General features: G+C 36.4%; 2 pseudogenes; both read right to left on the reverse strand.

Moving 5' to 3' along the window:
* Positions 1-652: 652 nt before the first annotated feature.
* On the reverse strand, positions 653-3,619 carry LOC110687022 (annotated as a pseudogene).
* A 4,013-nt stretch (positions 3,620-7,632) lies between these two features.
* On the reverse strand, positions 7,633-10,832 carry LOC110687027 (annotated as a pseudogene).
* Positions 10,833-15,963: the final 5,131 nt, after the last annotated feature.

A 15,963-nucleotide genomic window follows, 5' to 3' on the forward strand; every position in this document is an offset into this window, starting at 1 on the left:
AAGCTGGAGGAGGAGATTTGTTATGGGTCCGGATCAAGTAGTAGTAAAATGTGTATTCTTTTGGTCCATCTATTTGGTCAATCTAATAACATTTTACTTGTTTGGGTAAGTTCAATCTTGGGACTTAACTTTGTGGCTTCTTGAGTAAGCAAGCCTTGTGCTAGTAGCCCTTAGTGAAAATAAGGGTAGTTCTGATCCGTTCCGTAAAAAAAAAAAAAGGAAAAAAAAAAAAAAAAAGGTTAGTAAGGACGAGTGAAAGCAGCAGCTAATATACACACACAAATTGATGGACTAAAAAGAACACACATTTTTACTACCACTTGGCAGGACCCCATTAGCTGGAAATAGGGAAAAATTAAATATAAATGATTAAAACAATATATATATATATATATATATATATATATATATATATATATATATATATATATATATATATATAGATTAGCAGGATAAAATAATACGCGAAGTGAAACAAAGGATTAAAAGCGATTTCAATTCGAATATTGAATAGCAATGTTCATCAATTACAACTCTAGAAACCCAATCCTCCCAGCATCCCCTAAATTAATGTAATGTAAGCTTAGATTTCCCTATGAAATACAGAATATAAAATTGGATACAAAGAAGAAAAAATCATATGGAATTTTGTTTACAAAAATGCTTTCCAAAAATGAAAGTCAATCCATTCAAATACAAGTACCTACAAGCATTACAATTGATACAGCACAATCTGCCTATACCCAAAATGACTGACTCAAAATGTGAAAAATGTGAGAACAAGCATCAGGCAACCAGTTTTTAAACACTCTTCAGGCAATAGGATTAATCGATTGCAAGAAGTTGAAGTAAGCATATTTGATATCGAATTGCATATCATACCCTGCAAGAACAAGATGAACCTTAAGCATATGTAATCAATTATCTAATACTAGAAATCTAAAGATTAAGGAATTGTGGTTCAAAGTGCTTCTTACAATAGTTGACTGCAATGGTGCGTGGGCTTTGCTTCACATAATGAAACCACATACTAGGCCTGCAATATACACAAATGTCCCATTGCATGAGCAACAATGTTAAGAACCTAATAATGAGTTACAGATGTCAACATTTAAAAACTAAAAAAAGTATTAACCAAGAGATCTAATAGCTACCTTTGATCAATGAACAATGGGTTGCAGTATTAATAGCTATTGAGACTTGGGATAGGGGCACTGACAGTCACTAGGCACTGACAGAACTTATAAGAGATACTTCTCAAGGCTTCAATTAGGTGAGGAATAAAAAGAGAGAAATCTTTCCAAAAATGGTTCAAAAATGCCCTTCATAGTTCATACAGAGAAAGGAAGTTTATCACAGATTTCAATCCAAGAATGCATCGAGGGTACCCTTCATTTTTAAGGGGGTGTAAGAAGGAAATGATGGTGATCAATAAGATAACCTGATTATAAGATGCTGTCCTTTTGGGATCAGTACAGTCAACCATCAAGCACTGATCAACAAAACATGACAAACCAATAGGCAATAAAATTGAATGTAGAAGGAAAAAAAAAAAAAAAAAAAAAAGCCTTATAGTATAACTGTCAAAAACTCAAAACAAGTTTTAAGAAATAAACTTTCTATTGGAAACAATTATGGGATCCATTCTCACTTATTTTGGAAAAATAAGCTCATGCTTTGTAGGTTAACTGGTTAAGATAGGTGAATTCCATGGCCAATAAGTTAAAAGTATGGACCATTAATAGCCAATAAGGGCCACCCAAGCTCAATTCACAAGTACAGTAAATTCAGGGCTCATCAAGCAGATGGTGAAGCAAAAACTTTAGCTACATGTATACCAAGGCACATTAAATTAAGTAATGAAACTTACAGGTATAACATCTCCCCAGCCTTGACTGTACATTCAAATGGCTTTGGCCCGTTAAAATATAAAGGAAATTCATTGTGTTCCTTCTCCTCTCTTCCTTTAGGTGGATAAGGATTCACACTGCACCAAGGGACATGTCTAATTGGATCATCGAACTCCAAATTGAACTCTCCTGTATCCTGCAAATATAAAACCAAACTTTTCACAATGGTCTTTGTGGAAGGAAGTCTCAGACCGATTGTCACCAATTGATAAATGATATACAAGAAAGTTTATTAATTAATAGAAACCTGAGAATAGGAGTAATTTGCAGCTGGGTACTGACGAATATACAGGCGATGAACATCAGTAGGTGGCAACAGAAGGAAATGTTTCTCACCAGAAACAACAGCATATAGATTTTCATAATGGTCTTTGTGGAAGGAAGCCTCAGACCGATTGTTACCAATCCAAAGGTTGACAGCCTCTGGAAGACAGCCTAGAGCTTCAGAGGCCCAATCAATGTGTGTATCACAATCTGAACCCAAAACCGAGTACTCAGTCCGAAAGCAATCATTCTGTTGCTGAGCATATGCCACAAGACTTCCACTCTATTCAGAATCAGAGATGAGATGGAAAGCATCAGGGAAGGACATGCGTTCCACATGTGCAGAAGCAAAGCAAAGGGAGGAAGAGTCTGCAGGATGAGGAACTAAAGAATCAGCTCGGCCATTCGGAGTTAAATGGACAGAAACCTCTGCTGACCCAAGGGCTTGGCAAAGATAGTCATCAGAAGACCATAATGAAAGGGCAGGCCAGTGATCAAGGGCATTGGATATGATGCAAGGCTTGTTAGGAGCCACAAAGTTCCTAAGAAATTCAAGAGGTGAAGGAGGAGAGTTAAGTCGTTCCACCTCAGTAGATGTACCGAGGCTTAACTCCCTAACTTCCTCCCATAATGTTTCTACTTCTTCTGTGCCAATTCTACACTTTTTCACCATGGGTAGTCAATTCTACTGATTGCTCAATTAAAGGGTTACTAAAACGACGATTTAGATAGATCATATACTTAATAATAATCGAGTCCCAACATACTCCACCATAAACAGCTTCCTTTGCAAACACTAATTACCTGCAGAAATTGGGCATAGTAATTACATGACTTATAGGGAGTACATTTGTAAAACATTAAAATCAAATTACTTAAACCACCAAGTTATTCTAAAATAAAATATAATTATATAACAATCTAAAACTCAATTTCAATAACAACTCGTCTTACGTGCATCGAGTGCAGGCGCCCTTATGCCTAAATTACTCATTTATGTTTTTAGAGAAGCAAAACTTGTATCAAATAAGCAAAACAAGTTCTACTAATTTACTAGAGTTTGTGTGATTACATACAAGTATAAACTAAGCTATAATTTCCAGAAACATAGAATCAAACAAACATACAAGATGATGATATATCAGATTTCAAACCAACTACAGCAAATTCCAAAAATTTATCAATAACTCATAAAAATAAAGTGAACTAGGTTGGGATTGATAGAATCAAGATAATACAAACTGTAATCAACCAAATTAGATACCTGGACCTGGAGGAGGGGATACGATGGCCGGAGGACGGAGCGCCGGCGAGAGAGATTGAGGGAGTATTGGAGTGACCGAGAAGGAGAAGTCGAATGACAGTGAGACAGAGTCGGAAAGAGAACCTCCTTTGTCAAAGTCTCAAAGAGCAAGTCTGCAAGTCCCTAGGGGCCGTTTGGTTTACACGGGATAAATGGAATGAAATTAATAAAGGGAATGTAAGAGATCGGAGGTTTTTAAGATTAACTTATTCAACACTAGATTAGTTCTTGTCAGGGGTGAGCGAACTGAGTACCCGGTCAAAATTTTAGGACCCGGATACGGAATTGGTTGGAACCGAGTCTCAAAATTTGGAACCAGAAGTGGAATTGGTTCAATCGGGTCCTAAAATTTAGGACTTGGAAGTTGGAATTGGAACCACTGGATACCGGGTTTTGGTTCTGGGTACCCCACTTAGGTATATAATTGTTAAAATATAATATAAATTATAATACTTATATATTTTATTCTATTTTCATTTTTAGCGTTTAACACTTGTATTTATATATGCATTAGGCTATTTTATTTATGTTAGGTATTAATATATATATATATATATATATATATATATATATATATATATATATATATATACTAACTAGATACATTTAACATAATTTTATTTTTAAAAACTTATTTAGTGTAAAATATGTATGTTGGGTAACCGAATTCCCAACCGGTTATGGGTCCAAAAAACCGAGAATTGGAATTGGAACCGGTTACAACCGGGTCCTTAATTTATTACCCGAAATTGGAACCACCTGGTTCAATTCCGTTTTGTTCCTAACCAGTTCCGGTTCCAATTCAAGGTATCTGGAATTTTTGCTCACCCTTAATTCCTGTGCCACTAAGGCGGTAATTTTCAATAAACATTTTTAAATTATCATTATAATTAATTTTTTATACTAACAAAATAAAATCTGAAAATATAGTTAACAAATTTTGATCAAATTAAAGGATTACGAAAGATATATAGATACAAAATGACGTAGAAAATTATCAAAATTATATTAAGAATGCTTTTTAAAGCAATACATTTATACACTAAATTAACATGAGTAAGTCTTGTATGTGGCTAGCCACACGGTGTGGCCACATTAATTTATAAGAATAATTTTTATTTATATACTACCTCCATTAATTATTCTGTGCAACAAAGGAATATTTTATGTTTCATAAATAATACCTCTTTGTTGCACATAATAATTAACGGATGTAGTATATGAGTAACCCTATTTATTCAAAGAGTAACCTCATTTTGTCCATTAAAGTAACTCCAATTCATTATATGAGTAATATCAACTAATTTAGAAATAGGTAACCCTTAACTCCTATTTTTTTGTTTTAAAAATTGAAAGAATGATTCCACTTATGTAAGAGAGTAACCCCTTTTTTCATTTAAGTAACCCACATACGTCAAGGTAACCTCATTTACTCATCACCGTAACCCCCTATTACTTATTTAATTGCATTACATGTGAAGTGGCCATACCATGTGACTAGCCACATATAAGAATTTGTGAATTAACATTATGCCAATCAACATTGTAGGTAAGGAACTGTGCCAGATGCAAAAGGTTTGATAGTTAATTAGTGATTAAAATCCAATTGAATACATATTGACAAAGGTGCATGACTGAGTAATGAAGAGAAGAAAAGGGATTGGAGGGAGACCTGTCAAGACCTCTTGTTAAAAACACAACTGAAAAGATTGGAAGAAATAATGGGGTTTATGTCCATAAATTCAAAGATAAATAGAATAGCTTCTCAGATAGTGCATTAGTAATGCACATACTTAAACTAAATATCTTTCTCTCTTTCTCCTCCCTACCAACCCTCGAACCCCTGACCTTGATTAAGGTTTGGAGTTATCCTAACCAACAAGACAGAGGGAGGGCTGGTCAAGTGGTCATACTTAAACTTCACATATCAAGTAAATAAATCCAAATAAATCGATCACAATTACATTGTAAGTTTGTTTAAAGGCGGTAAGCAAATTAAACAAAGGAAACTAAAGGGTTGAGCAGCTGACAGTAAATTTTCTACTGAAGTTAGTCTACATTACTCAAAAGCAATTAGTTATACATACAGCCAGTATTATTACATAAGAGGTAGATTTACAGCGAGCAGGAATTGATATCTGCTATCTACTGAGTGCTGATATATAAGATATAAACTATACTGTAACAGATTGAGAGGACAAAGGTTACAAATATCACCAGAAAACAGAGCTTCTGTCCAGCTTTGTTTCCTGACAAGCTGGACCTCATATACACGATCATGCCATCTGAATAAATGCCCCATGTTCCCAAAATGCTGACCAGATTTAAGCACAAGCGCAGCACAACAATCCCAACACTAGCCAGTGATTAGCATCATTATGTAAGCTTTTCCCACCTTCTAGGAAGGGTTGAAAAGCTCCACAAACCATATGTTCAGCCTCAGGCCAATCCAAGTCTACTACTGAAATTATTAACATAAAAACAAGGGCCTTGATTTACTCCACACGCACCAAAGTGGTTAACTCAGGAAACAATTAAACGGCGTGAAACAAAAAATTGCACCCCTGTGCAATTGCATTCGGCTCAATTCTTGGTGTATCACCGGTTGCATCAATGATGTATTGATGCAGATGGCCTAGCATCACTAAGGAGCAACGAAACAGTCACCATATTCATTTTAGTACAGCATTGCTACATAGCATCTCTGAAGGAAGAAATCTCATTCCTTGCAATGTCAGGTAAAAGCTTGCTCCTTGCTTGATTATGTTTTTACCTTTTCCCCCTTCAATAACTTGCTGCTTAATGCACCCCAAAATCTTCAATATCCCTGAAAGCATCGAGCAATAATAATAAATTATGACATAATCTAGGAGCAGGAGTGGTAAAATGCACAAAGCACTTTTAATGAGTTTCCAAAGCTGTACTCAAGCAGTCATGCTTCTCAGCATCTAAAAAGTTCTTGGTAGGATCGTTTTTATATTCTGTATGTACATTGTCACAAAACTAACACACAAGATTTTCGATCCTCTTTGCTTGAAATCTGGACTTAGAGTGGCACAAGGGTAAACATGAACAGCAAATCTTAATTTCTCACTCAGATAAGCTTAGTAACCCAAAATACAGATTCATAAAATTCAGCTTATCAAAGGAAGTATGCATAATAATTCAAGCCTAAAATTTTAGAAGCCTATAGTTTGCAAAATCACCTTTGTGAGGTTAGCATGGCTTAGTTCCTCTGGATTTGAGACTATTATTCAACCGTACAATTCTGTTGTTATCAGTATATGTGAAGAGCTGCAATAGATAATAGCAGTTAATGATTTATTTCAGAAAACATATCTACACGAAATTTCAAACGACAAAATGAGTAGGATGAGAAATTGAGAATGCAATTCAATTAAACTTACAGCAGCATGGAATTGTTCATCAGAAAATCATTGTTCTGGTAGGCATCAGTCGCGTTAAACCAACAGAAAAGTGAAGAAGCGGACTTCATTTGGTGCTCACTTATCACAATAGGCTATAACGCCTAAAAGCTGCCCAAATGTGAAGATATGATTAGTGTTGATCCTTAACCAAGAACAAACTGTAGAAAATGCATCACCTACAAAGCAAGTCTGACAATTGTGTCCTTCCTTCTCTTCAGTCAATGTCCTTTTCAATTTCATTTAACAATATAATCTAAACTTAATATCGAATGTGCTCATCAATTCAACTTGCATACATATTATGTTTTACATTGTAGTTAAAAAAGTCATGCATACCTTAATTGAAGGAAGTCAGTTTATTAATTATTCCCATACCAAAAAATGCCAAAAGTTGCATACTACCTCTGTTCTATATTATTTGCAACGATTTGACATAAAGTAAAGAGGTAAAAATGTCTAATCGTTGCAAATAATATAAAACGGAGGTATTTAAATTTCACATTAAACACTCAATTAACATAAAATTATATAGAGACAAAATGCAGGTTTCAGAAACTCACAATATAACATTGGAATATGTTGGAGAAGGTGGCAATCTTGGCCATTTGGCATCTCATATCTTTCTTTCAGATCTGGACAGCTGCTTATACAAAGCTTCTGTAAAGAGGTAAGGCCAAATAATGATAGTGGAAGTGACACCATTTTTGGACAATCAACAATCTTCAACTCACGCAGCAAGGAGAGGTTGCTCATCTCTTCTGGGAGTTGTTTCACTGTGTTGAAACGAACTGATTTCAAGTTTCTGAAGCGTGGTTAAGCAAGCAATGCTTTGAGAGAGCTCTTCTTCCAAGTCATTACCGCCGCCCTCAATTATCAGTGTGTCAAGGACAGAGATATTTCCCACTGATATGTTTTTCAAGTGTTTGCACCCATTAATATGGAGATACCGAATGGGATTTGAAGATTCTATCATCAAACTTGTCAGTTTCGCCGCAATGGCCTATATGTATACTCTGTAGATTAGAGAAACCTATTACTGATTGTCAGAGAAGTAGGTCCATCTTCAATCGTAGAAATATCCAACTCTTTTAATGAAGTAAAAAGATTAGTCGAAGAAGAAGATGCTTCCTCATCATCAACTGATGTCAGATTGGATTCAAACACCTTCCAATTGATTACTTGAGCCCTTAATGACTCCAGCTTTGGCGCTAGAGGCATTGACATCAACTTGGAGAAGTGATCTACGTTCATTTTCAAAAGACGAGGAAACAGCCAGTGCCTTGTCTCACCAACATCATCACCCTTTGATGGTCTTGTCCACCCCTTTAGAGACGTCAAACCCAATAATTGCAAGTTTTCTAAGGATGGGTTAGTAGACATTATTGTGAGCTCCAGAATCACACTTTCCATCACCAACCGAAACATCATCTTCATCTTCTACATACTCCAAGCTATCAAATGAAGAAAGATAAAGTTCTTTGAGATGAGGCTGCTGACTCATGTGAGGGAGAACTCTGCAATTACTGCAATACTCAATACGGATGAAAACAAGCTTAGATAACCCATCTAACCATCTACGTGGCATCTCAACTCCTTTGTACTGCTGAACAGAAATGTTTTTAAGATTTGGAGGCAGTTGCAAGGACAGTAACATTCTATCCATTTCAACCGAAATCTGCAGGAGTAACTTCCATGGATCCAAACATTAATTTAAGACGTACCAAATGCTGATTGTCCTTCAAATTTGCCCTCTGTGCTTCCACAACAGCATCACTCCGCCACTTGCTGAATTCAATATCCACATATCCAGTAATATTCAAGGGTGGCAATGAATCTATACCATTGTTTTTCCCAACTATAAATACATCTAAGTCTTTCAAAGCTGTCATATTCGCAAATCCTGTTGGCAAATCTCTTAGACCGCTAAAAAGAATTTCCAAGTGCCTAAGGCTGTCCAATTTTACAAAAATCTTTAGGCAACTCTCTAAGATTAAAGCATCTCAAAAGATTCAGTGTTTTGCAGGTTCTGTAATCTTGTTATATTATCAGGAAGACATTTAATAAGATCATTTCTTGCAAGATTAAGGTATCTCAGGTGTCTCAACTTCCCTATAGAATTTGGAAGCACAGAGATCTTCTTACCCTCTAAGTCTAAGGCACGCAAAGACTGAAATTTCAAAATCATCATTTCAAGAGATGATGATTTGATAGCAATATTAACATTGAGTCTTAACAGTATCAATGACCGTATCTTCCTAGCAGCAAGCAACGACACTGGAGCTTCCCATCCACCATCTTCTGGCTTTTCCAATTTAGCACTCACATGTATAAGTTCATCAGTTGAAGATATCTGGTCTAAAGGCTCGACCAATTGTTTCATCTCTTCACTAGCTATATCTTGAGCCAAGTCATGCACTAAATCGTGCATTTTGCATTTGAAATTCCCTTCAGCATCTTCTCTAGGACCTTGGAATAAGCTCCTCCCAACAATTTCATAAAGTATTTCTCTCCAATACCTGTGCTTGATTGGTCAAAATATCCTTGCGCCATCCAGAGTTTTACCAAATGATTCTTACTGTATTCATAGTCCTTTGGAAACAATGAACAGTAAGCAAAGCATTGCTTTAATGCCGGTGGCAAGTAGTCATAACTCAACTTCAGCACTTTCATGATATCATCTTCTTCCTTCCCCTTTGCCTTTGTGTCTGCCATCCCCTTTGCCTTTGAGAGTCGAGCATCTCTAATTTGTCGCCACGCTTCCTCACTAATGTCAGGAAGAAGGCTTCCTACAACCTTGATAGCAAGGGGAATATTTCCACAGCTATCAACGATCTCCTTCCCTAACTGAGTCAAATAAGAATTACTACTCTCTTCTTGCTCTGATCGGAATGCTAATTTTTTGAAAAGATTCCAGGACTCTTCTTCAGTTAGAAGTCCCAGATTGTGGGCTTCTGTTGTCCCAACAGCTTTTGCAACGTCAGCAGAGCGTGTTGTTACAATAACTCTACTTCCAGTTGCACCACATTTAAGTAAACTTAGAAGATCCAACCAGCTAAGTTTACTTTCATCCCATATATCATCTAAGACAAGAAGATACTTCTTATCCTTTATCGATTCTAGGATGCATGATTCAATCGCGCTAAATAGGAGTCTATCAAAATCCTCTTTACCGGTGAAGCATTGGTAAACTCTCCTAATTACAGTGTTTTGATCACCTACCTCAGGTACACAGACCCATTTAGTAAGATCAAAATGGTTCTGAACACCCTCATCATTAAAAACCAGTTGAGCAAGAGTGGTTTTTCCAAGACCTCCAAACCCCACAATTGGAATTACAGTAATCCTTTTCCCATCAAATTTTGGATCAAAAAGCATTTCAGTAATTATTTTTTTGTCATTTTCCCTACCAGTGACATATTCTTTCACATGAGAGCCTGATTCTCTATTCCTCATGAAGCGAGCCCTTAGTGATTGTGGTTCACCTCTATGATCATGATAGGCATTCAAGTTTAAGCCAGCAATATCTGAATTGATTTCATCAAGTTGTTGTCGAATAGACTTGATTTCTCTAGATATTTTCCAGTTAAAACAAAGAGTGCCTGATCTCGAGAAAGGAATACAAACCTGCTTGTTCATTTTCATCTGTTGTTTCTCCCGGTCAACGGTGAGGACAAGATCAAACAGGTCATCAACTTGGTAAAGCACTGTCCTCAGCCTCCGAAGCCACTCTTTGATGGCACAATCTCTGCCTGGCTCTTCCTGGTTCCTCTCAGCATCATGAACTCGAGCTTGGATCAACTTGATGGTGTTCTCCAGCTTCTTCAAATCGTCTCGTGCACCCCACCAGGACGCAGCCTCTTTTATGGCTGCTTTACCCACGGCTTCCAACACTGTTCCAGCTAAGTTGAAAAGAACACCCTCTGCCATTTTCCTTTTTTTTTTTTTTTTTTTTGGTTTGTGTTTCACTCCCTTTTCTCTCTGCCTCTATGAGGAGTTGTAAATCTTGTAAATGTTGATGATGGACAAGTTATGGACTTTGTTCTATTGTATATAAAATAATATGTGAATGTTCACTGGTGAGAGCAGTGTGAAACAAGAAGGCTATTTATTTCAACATCAATAACATATACAAACTATTACAAAGTATTATCAATTTGAAGTTTTGAACTAGTCTTTGGGTTTGAGCTACACACCGGATTAGATTATTGCATGAGCTATTTTTGTGCATAAATGTTATGATCGATATCTCCTGTTAGTTCATTTATATACTGTTCAAGCTTAGAATATTTGATTATTGAGATCACAGTGCAACTTTTCAAATGAGAATTTTTGAACTACCAAACTATTAGACCAATCCTGAAAGATGCAATTCAAAGGAACATAACAATTAAACGACAATAGATGCTATTTCATTGAACTTAAGAGTAGTGCGTGAACAAAATGATCCGGTTATGACTATAAATAGTGTGATTGGTGTCGTATAATGCTTACCAAGGTAGACAGAATGATCCACTTTAGGCTATAAATAGTGTGATTAGTGTCATTTCTTTTCTTATTTTCATCATTCATTCTTTTCTTGGTCAAATTGGGATGGTAGAGTTTAAGGGGTTTGATGCGCCTTCTCTTGTCATGGTAAGGCTCTTCATGTCAACATTTCCAATCATGGATCTTCAAATTGTCAAACTTTTTGTTGAAGACAATGAAGAGTTATTTGGTTTCTATCAAGCTTTGGGTCTTTATCTTCTTTTGTAACTTCATTGAGAATTTGTACTTTATTTTCTTTCTTTTTTTTATTAAATAAAATTTGGTTCTGGCTGTTGGTCTTTTCCAAGAGATCTTTATGTTTGTATACCTTACCTTTGCTTATAATATCTTTGGTGTGAAGATTAAAACCACAGGACTTGAAGGAGTCCACCCTTTTATTCTTTTATTATAATTACTTGAAGGTAGCAAAATCTAACAAGTTTCACAAAGGGTAACAAACCACCAACTACATGCAAGTACATATATATGATATCAACGGTGAGAGGAGAAAGGTTACAAATATCACCAGAAAACAGGAGCCAGAGGTTATGCTCGTATCCACGATCAAGCCATCTGAATATACAAACCAGATTTAAGCACAAACGCGCCTGAACAATCCCAACAACAGCCTGTGATTAGCATCACTGTGTATGCTTTTCCAACCTTCTAGGAAGGGTTGAAAAGCTCACCAATCATATGCTCAGGCCAAACCAGTTCAGATACCCGAAAATAATAATAATGTAAACAGGGTGATATCAGGGACTCATTGTTCCAGTCAGCATTAAGTTGCGGTATTTCAACAGAATAAACAGAGCAGGCCTAAATTAGGTATCACTATTCACATAGGCTATAAGCTGTCCAAATGTTAAGATATGATTAGAAGTTGTCGATCCTCCTTAACCAAGAACAAACAGTAGAAAATGCATCACTTAAAAGGCTAAAAAGCAAGCCTGAAATTTGTTTCCTCCTAGTCAGTTTATGTCCTTTAAAATTTTCAACTTACGGTGTAACACACAAATAAAGTTTCATAATTTTGTAGTAAGAAACAATCGTTCATACCTTAAAGTAACTATCGCTGCTGTATTTCAGTTGTCAATTGATAGATTGACATTTTACTAACAAGGTATGATCGTATGACAAAAGTGGAGCTGATCAGGTGAAGCACAAGTGCAGCTCAAGCCAGCATAACCGTTTTTTTCTGTTCTCTGGGATATACAAGTTATACCCACTGATACAATGGTATAAAAAACCATACATCGCATGTAAATTTGTATTCATATTAGTAATGCCATAGTAAAAGTAAATGGTGCAAACAATAAGAACCATAACTTATCAAGTAGCGAATTGAAACCTGATTGTGAGTGATGAGAAAGATGTCCCCTATAATCAAAGAGCTAAAATAACTTCTCGGAGGTAATGTAGAAAGAACATTAACAATGCACAAAACATTTCTTGCAAAAGGTGTAGAAAGTACATTAGCAATGCATAAAAAATTTAGTTAAATTACACAAAAGGTGTAGAAAGAACATTAACAATGCACAAAACATTTCTTGCAAAATAAAAGAATAGAGAAAGGAAAACCAAAGGGTTGACAATAACCATTCTACTCGTACTTAATCTAGTTAAATTACACAAAAGCTCAACTTAGGGCGGCAATGATCAAAACACGTGAGACTAGTCTTGCATCCATTGGATTGTTAGATGTCTCACAAAAAGCACATTCATTAGGTCGTAAATCGTATGAATGTTAGCTCGGGACTTAGGAATTCGGCATCGGCATCGGCAGACCACCGTGAAATATACCCTGGGGAATTACTACCGTCGACGAAGAAGCGGGGGAGTGCGATGCCTTCAGATGAGCCGGTGGTAATGGCAGACCCCCGTGAGAGCTTCCATGGGGGATTATCGCCGTCGGAGGAGAGGTGGGTGAGTTGAGTCCAGAGGTGGCGCCACCGCTTTGATAAGACGGAGGTTGCGGCGGCGGATTTCAGTGGGAGAAGTGACAGAATTTCGACCAAAAGGGCGCCTGGGAGTGCGCTTATTCTGTCTTCTTCACCATTCTTGTTAGCCATACTTGGGGTGATTTTTGGGATGGAGATTTCACAAGTTTTGTAGGTTATGATTTCTCTTAATCTACATTAGCTGCGAGAAAGAGTATATGTCTATATATACAACCTAATATAAAAAAAAAATACCCATACGAGAATTTAAGGTAAAAATTCAAAAACACGTGTTCCATTCATGGACAAAAAATTAAATGCCAATGAGGAAAATTAGATAAAATCATCTTATTGATCGGGTGATTAGATACAACTATTAATTTCATAAGATAATTTTTTTTAATAATTTAAATCTTAAATAAAATCTCATAAAAAATAGTAGGTATAGAAGTCCTATATCTAGAGATGATTATGTTAAAAGATAATTTTTAGTTTTTTAAATATATTAAATCCAAATAAATCAATATTCTTTGTTTTTACTTACGTGGAAAAATTCTTAAATCTCATTCGTCACTTTTGTTTAGGTGGCAAACGGATTTTTTAATTCCAAAATAAAATAGGAAACTAATTTTTAATTGATCGAAAATATACCTTTGCTTATGTGGCGCGCCGAATGCTCTTAAAAAATGCCTACTTTATTTATATATATATATATTATTTTTTCTAAATATTTCAAATGAGATAAAATAAAATCATAATTTATTTTAAAATAAAAAAATAATAAATCATGAATAAAATTTAAATTTTTTTGTCATGTAAATATGTAATAATATACTCCACTGTTTTTTTTTTTGTTTTTTAAAAAAAAGAACAACAAACCATGCGTGCAACCAAGCTAGGGAAGAGGTATGGTCTCATGAGTGTCGAACTTGAGTCCGATTGCAAAGTCGTCATGGATCGTCTTGAAAAAGCTTCGACGTTCTACACTTATTTAGCTTCATTTCTTTGGCCCCATGTCAAACGGGAAGGTAACTTTGTAGAATTGTAGCGCATCATTTAGCTAGAATAATTTCGTTTGGTGTGGAGCAAGTTTGGAAGAATCATTGTCGAAAAGATATCTCCCCCTATGTACTTTCGAACATTTTATCATCTAATTAATGAAGCTTTGCTTTGTCCTCAAAAAAAAAAAAAAAAAAAAAAAGGTGTATTCGACATTTTTTACCTATAAGAAAATATTATATTTATAAGGGAAAATGAAAACTAATAATCCCACCTTTGATATTTCTGCTCAGATCAAAACAATCCCACATTTTTTAAATCGGGAAACAATCCCACCTTTGACCCCTATCAGCTCAAAACAGTCCCTAAACCGGTTTGTGAAATTGGTAACTAGTTTTAGAAGGTGACTTGCCATGCATCACCTTCTATTTGGTTTTTTTAATTAAAAAAAATTTATTAAAAAAAAAGAAAAATTAAAAAAAAAATATTCTTCTTCCCCGATTACCTCCCCAAGCCGCTAGGGGTTGGAGGGTGGTGAGAGGGTCGGGCGACAATTTTAAGTGGAGGGAGAGTGGTTTCTAGGGTTTTGGGTGGCTGGTGGAAGGTTTTTGGGGAGAGGTGGGGGAGGTGCGACGGGTTTCGGCAAGAGGTGGGGGAGGTGCTTCGGTTCCGGCGAGAAGTTGGGGTGGTGTGGCTAGTCTGGTGAGTTGGCTGGGTGAGTTCCGGCGAGTGGAATGGTGGTGGGTATGGTGGCTAAAGAAAGGGAATGAAAAAGTCAAGGGGGGGTAGGGTATCAAAGTAGACTAATTTTGGGTAAACTCGAAAATAAAATGGGTAAAAGAAATGAAAAAAGTGACAAACAAACTACAACAAAGGAAATGATATCACCAGCTCATCCCTTTAGCAAACTTATTCATCCCCCTCATCCTTCTCAATTTGTTATTCTAGTTGATACCCCCTTCAACCAACATACCATGAGGTGGGTGTTGGAGGTATTGCTACACTTCTAAGGAGTGGTAAGGGGGCTTCTTACTGAAGTCCAAGTTCGAAGATGCCAATTTTGCTTAGTTTATTGCTATTTTAGTTGCTACTGCATGGGTTAAATGTCAGAATTTGAGTGATGTGAACACATGCTCTGACTCTAGAACTGTTGTTACAAGTATTGTGGGTGCTCCTAAAATTAGAGATAAATATTTTAACATTGCAAGTGTTTGCAGGGAGTTCATAACAAGGACACAGGGGCTGAATGTTCAGTGTCTTCCAAGAGGCAAGGTAATTCAAGCCCACCTTCTAGCGTCCCAAGCTGGTCTGGTGCCTGGTGGGCATGAGGTGTTGTGGAAGCCAGCTGCTAATCCCTTCCCTCTAGTATTCAAAGCCCGGATGTGGGTATTATTAATATGTTATGTATGGAACATATGTGTGTAAACTTTAACTATGCTGAACTCCTAGCTCCCCTAATTGCTACTCCTACTGCTACTACTGTGAGCCTTGTTGGGCCTTAATAAATATATTTACCTTTTTAACCCAAAAAAAAAAAAAAAGAGGGGGGGGGGGGGGGGGGGGGGGGGGGGGGGGGAATGATATCAGATCATTTT

The sequence above is a fragment of the Chenopodium quinoa genome, unplaced genomic scaffold (genome assembly GCF_001683475.1).
Source record: "Chenopodium quinoa cultivar QQ74 unplaced genomic scaffold, ASM168347v1, whole genome shotgun sequence".
In the NCBI taxonomy this organism is placed as follows: Eukaryota; Viridiplantae; Streptophyta; class Magnoliopsida; order Caryophyllales; family Amaranthaceae; genus Chenopodium; species Chenopodium quinoa.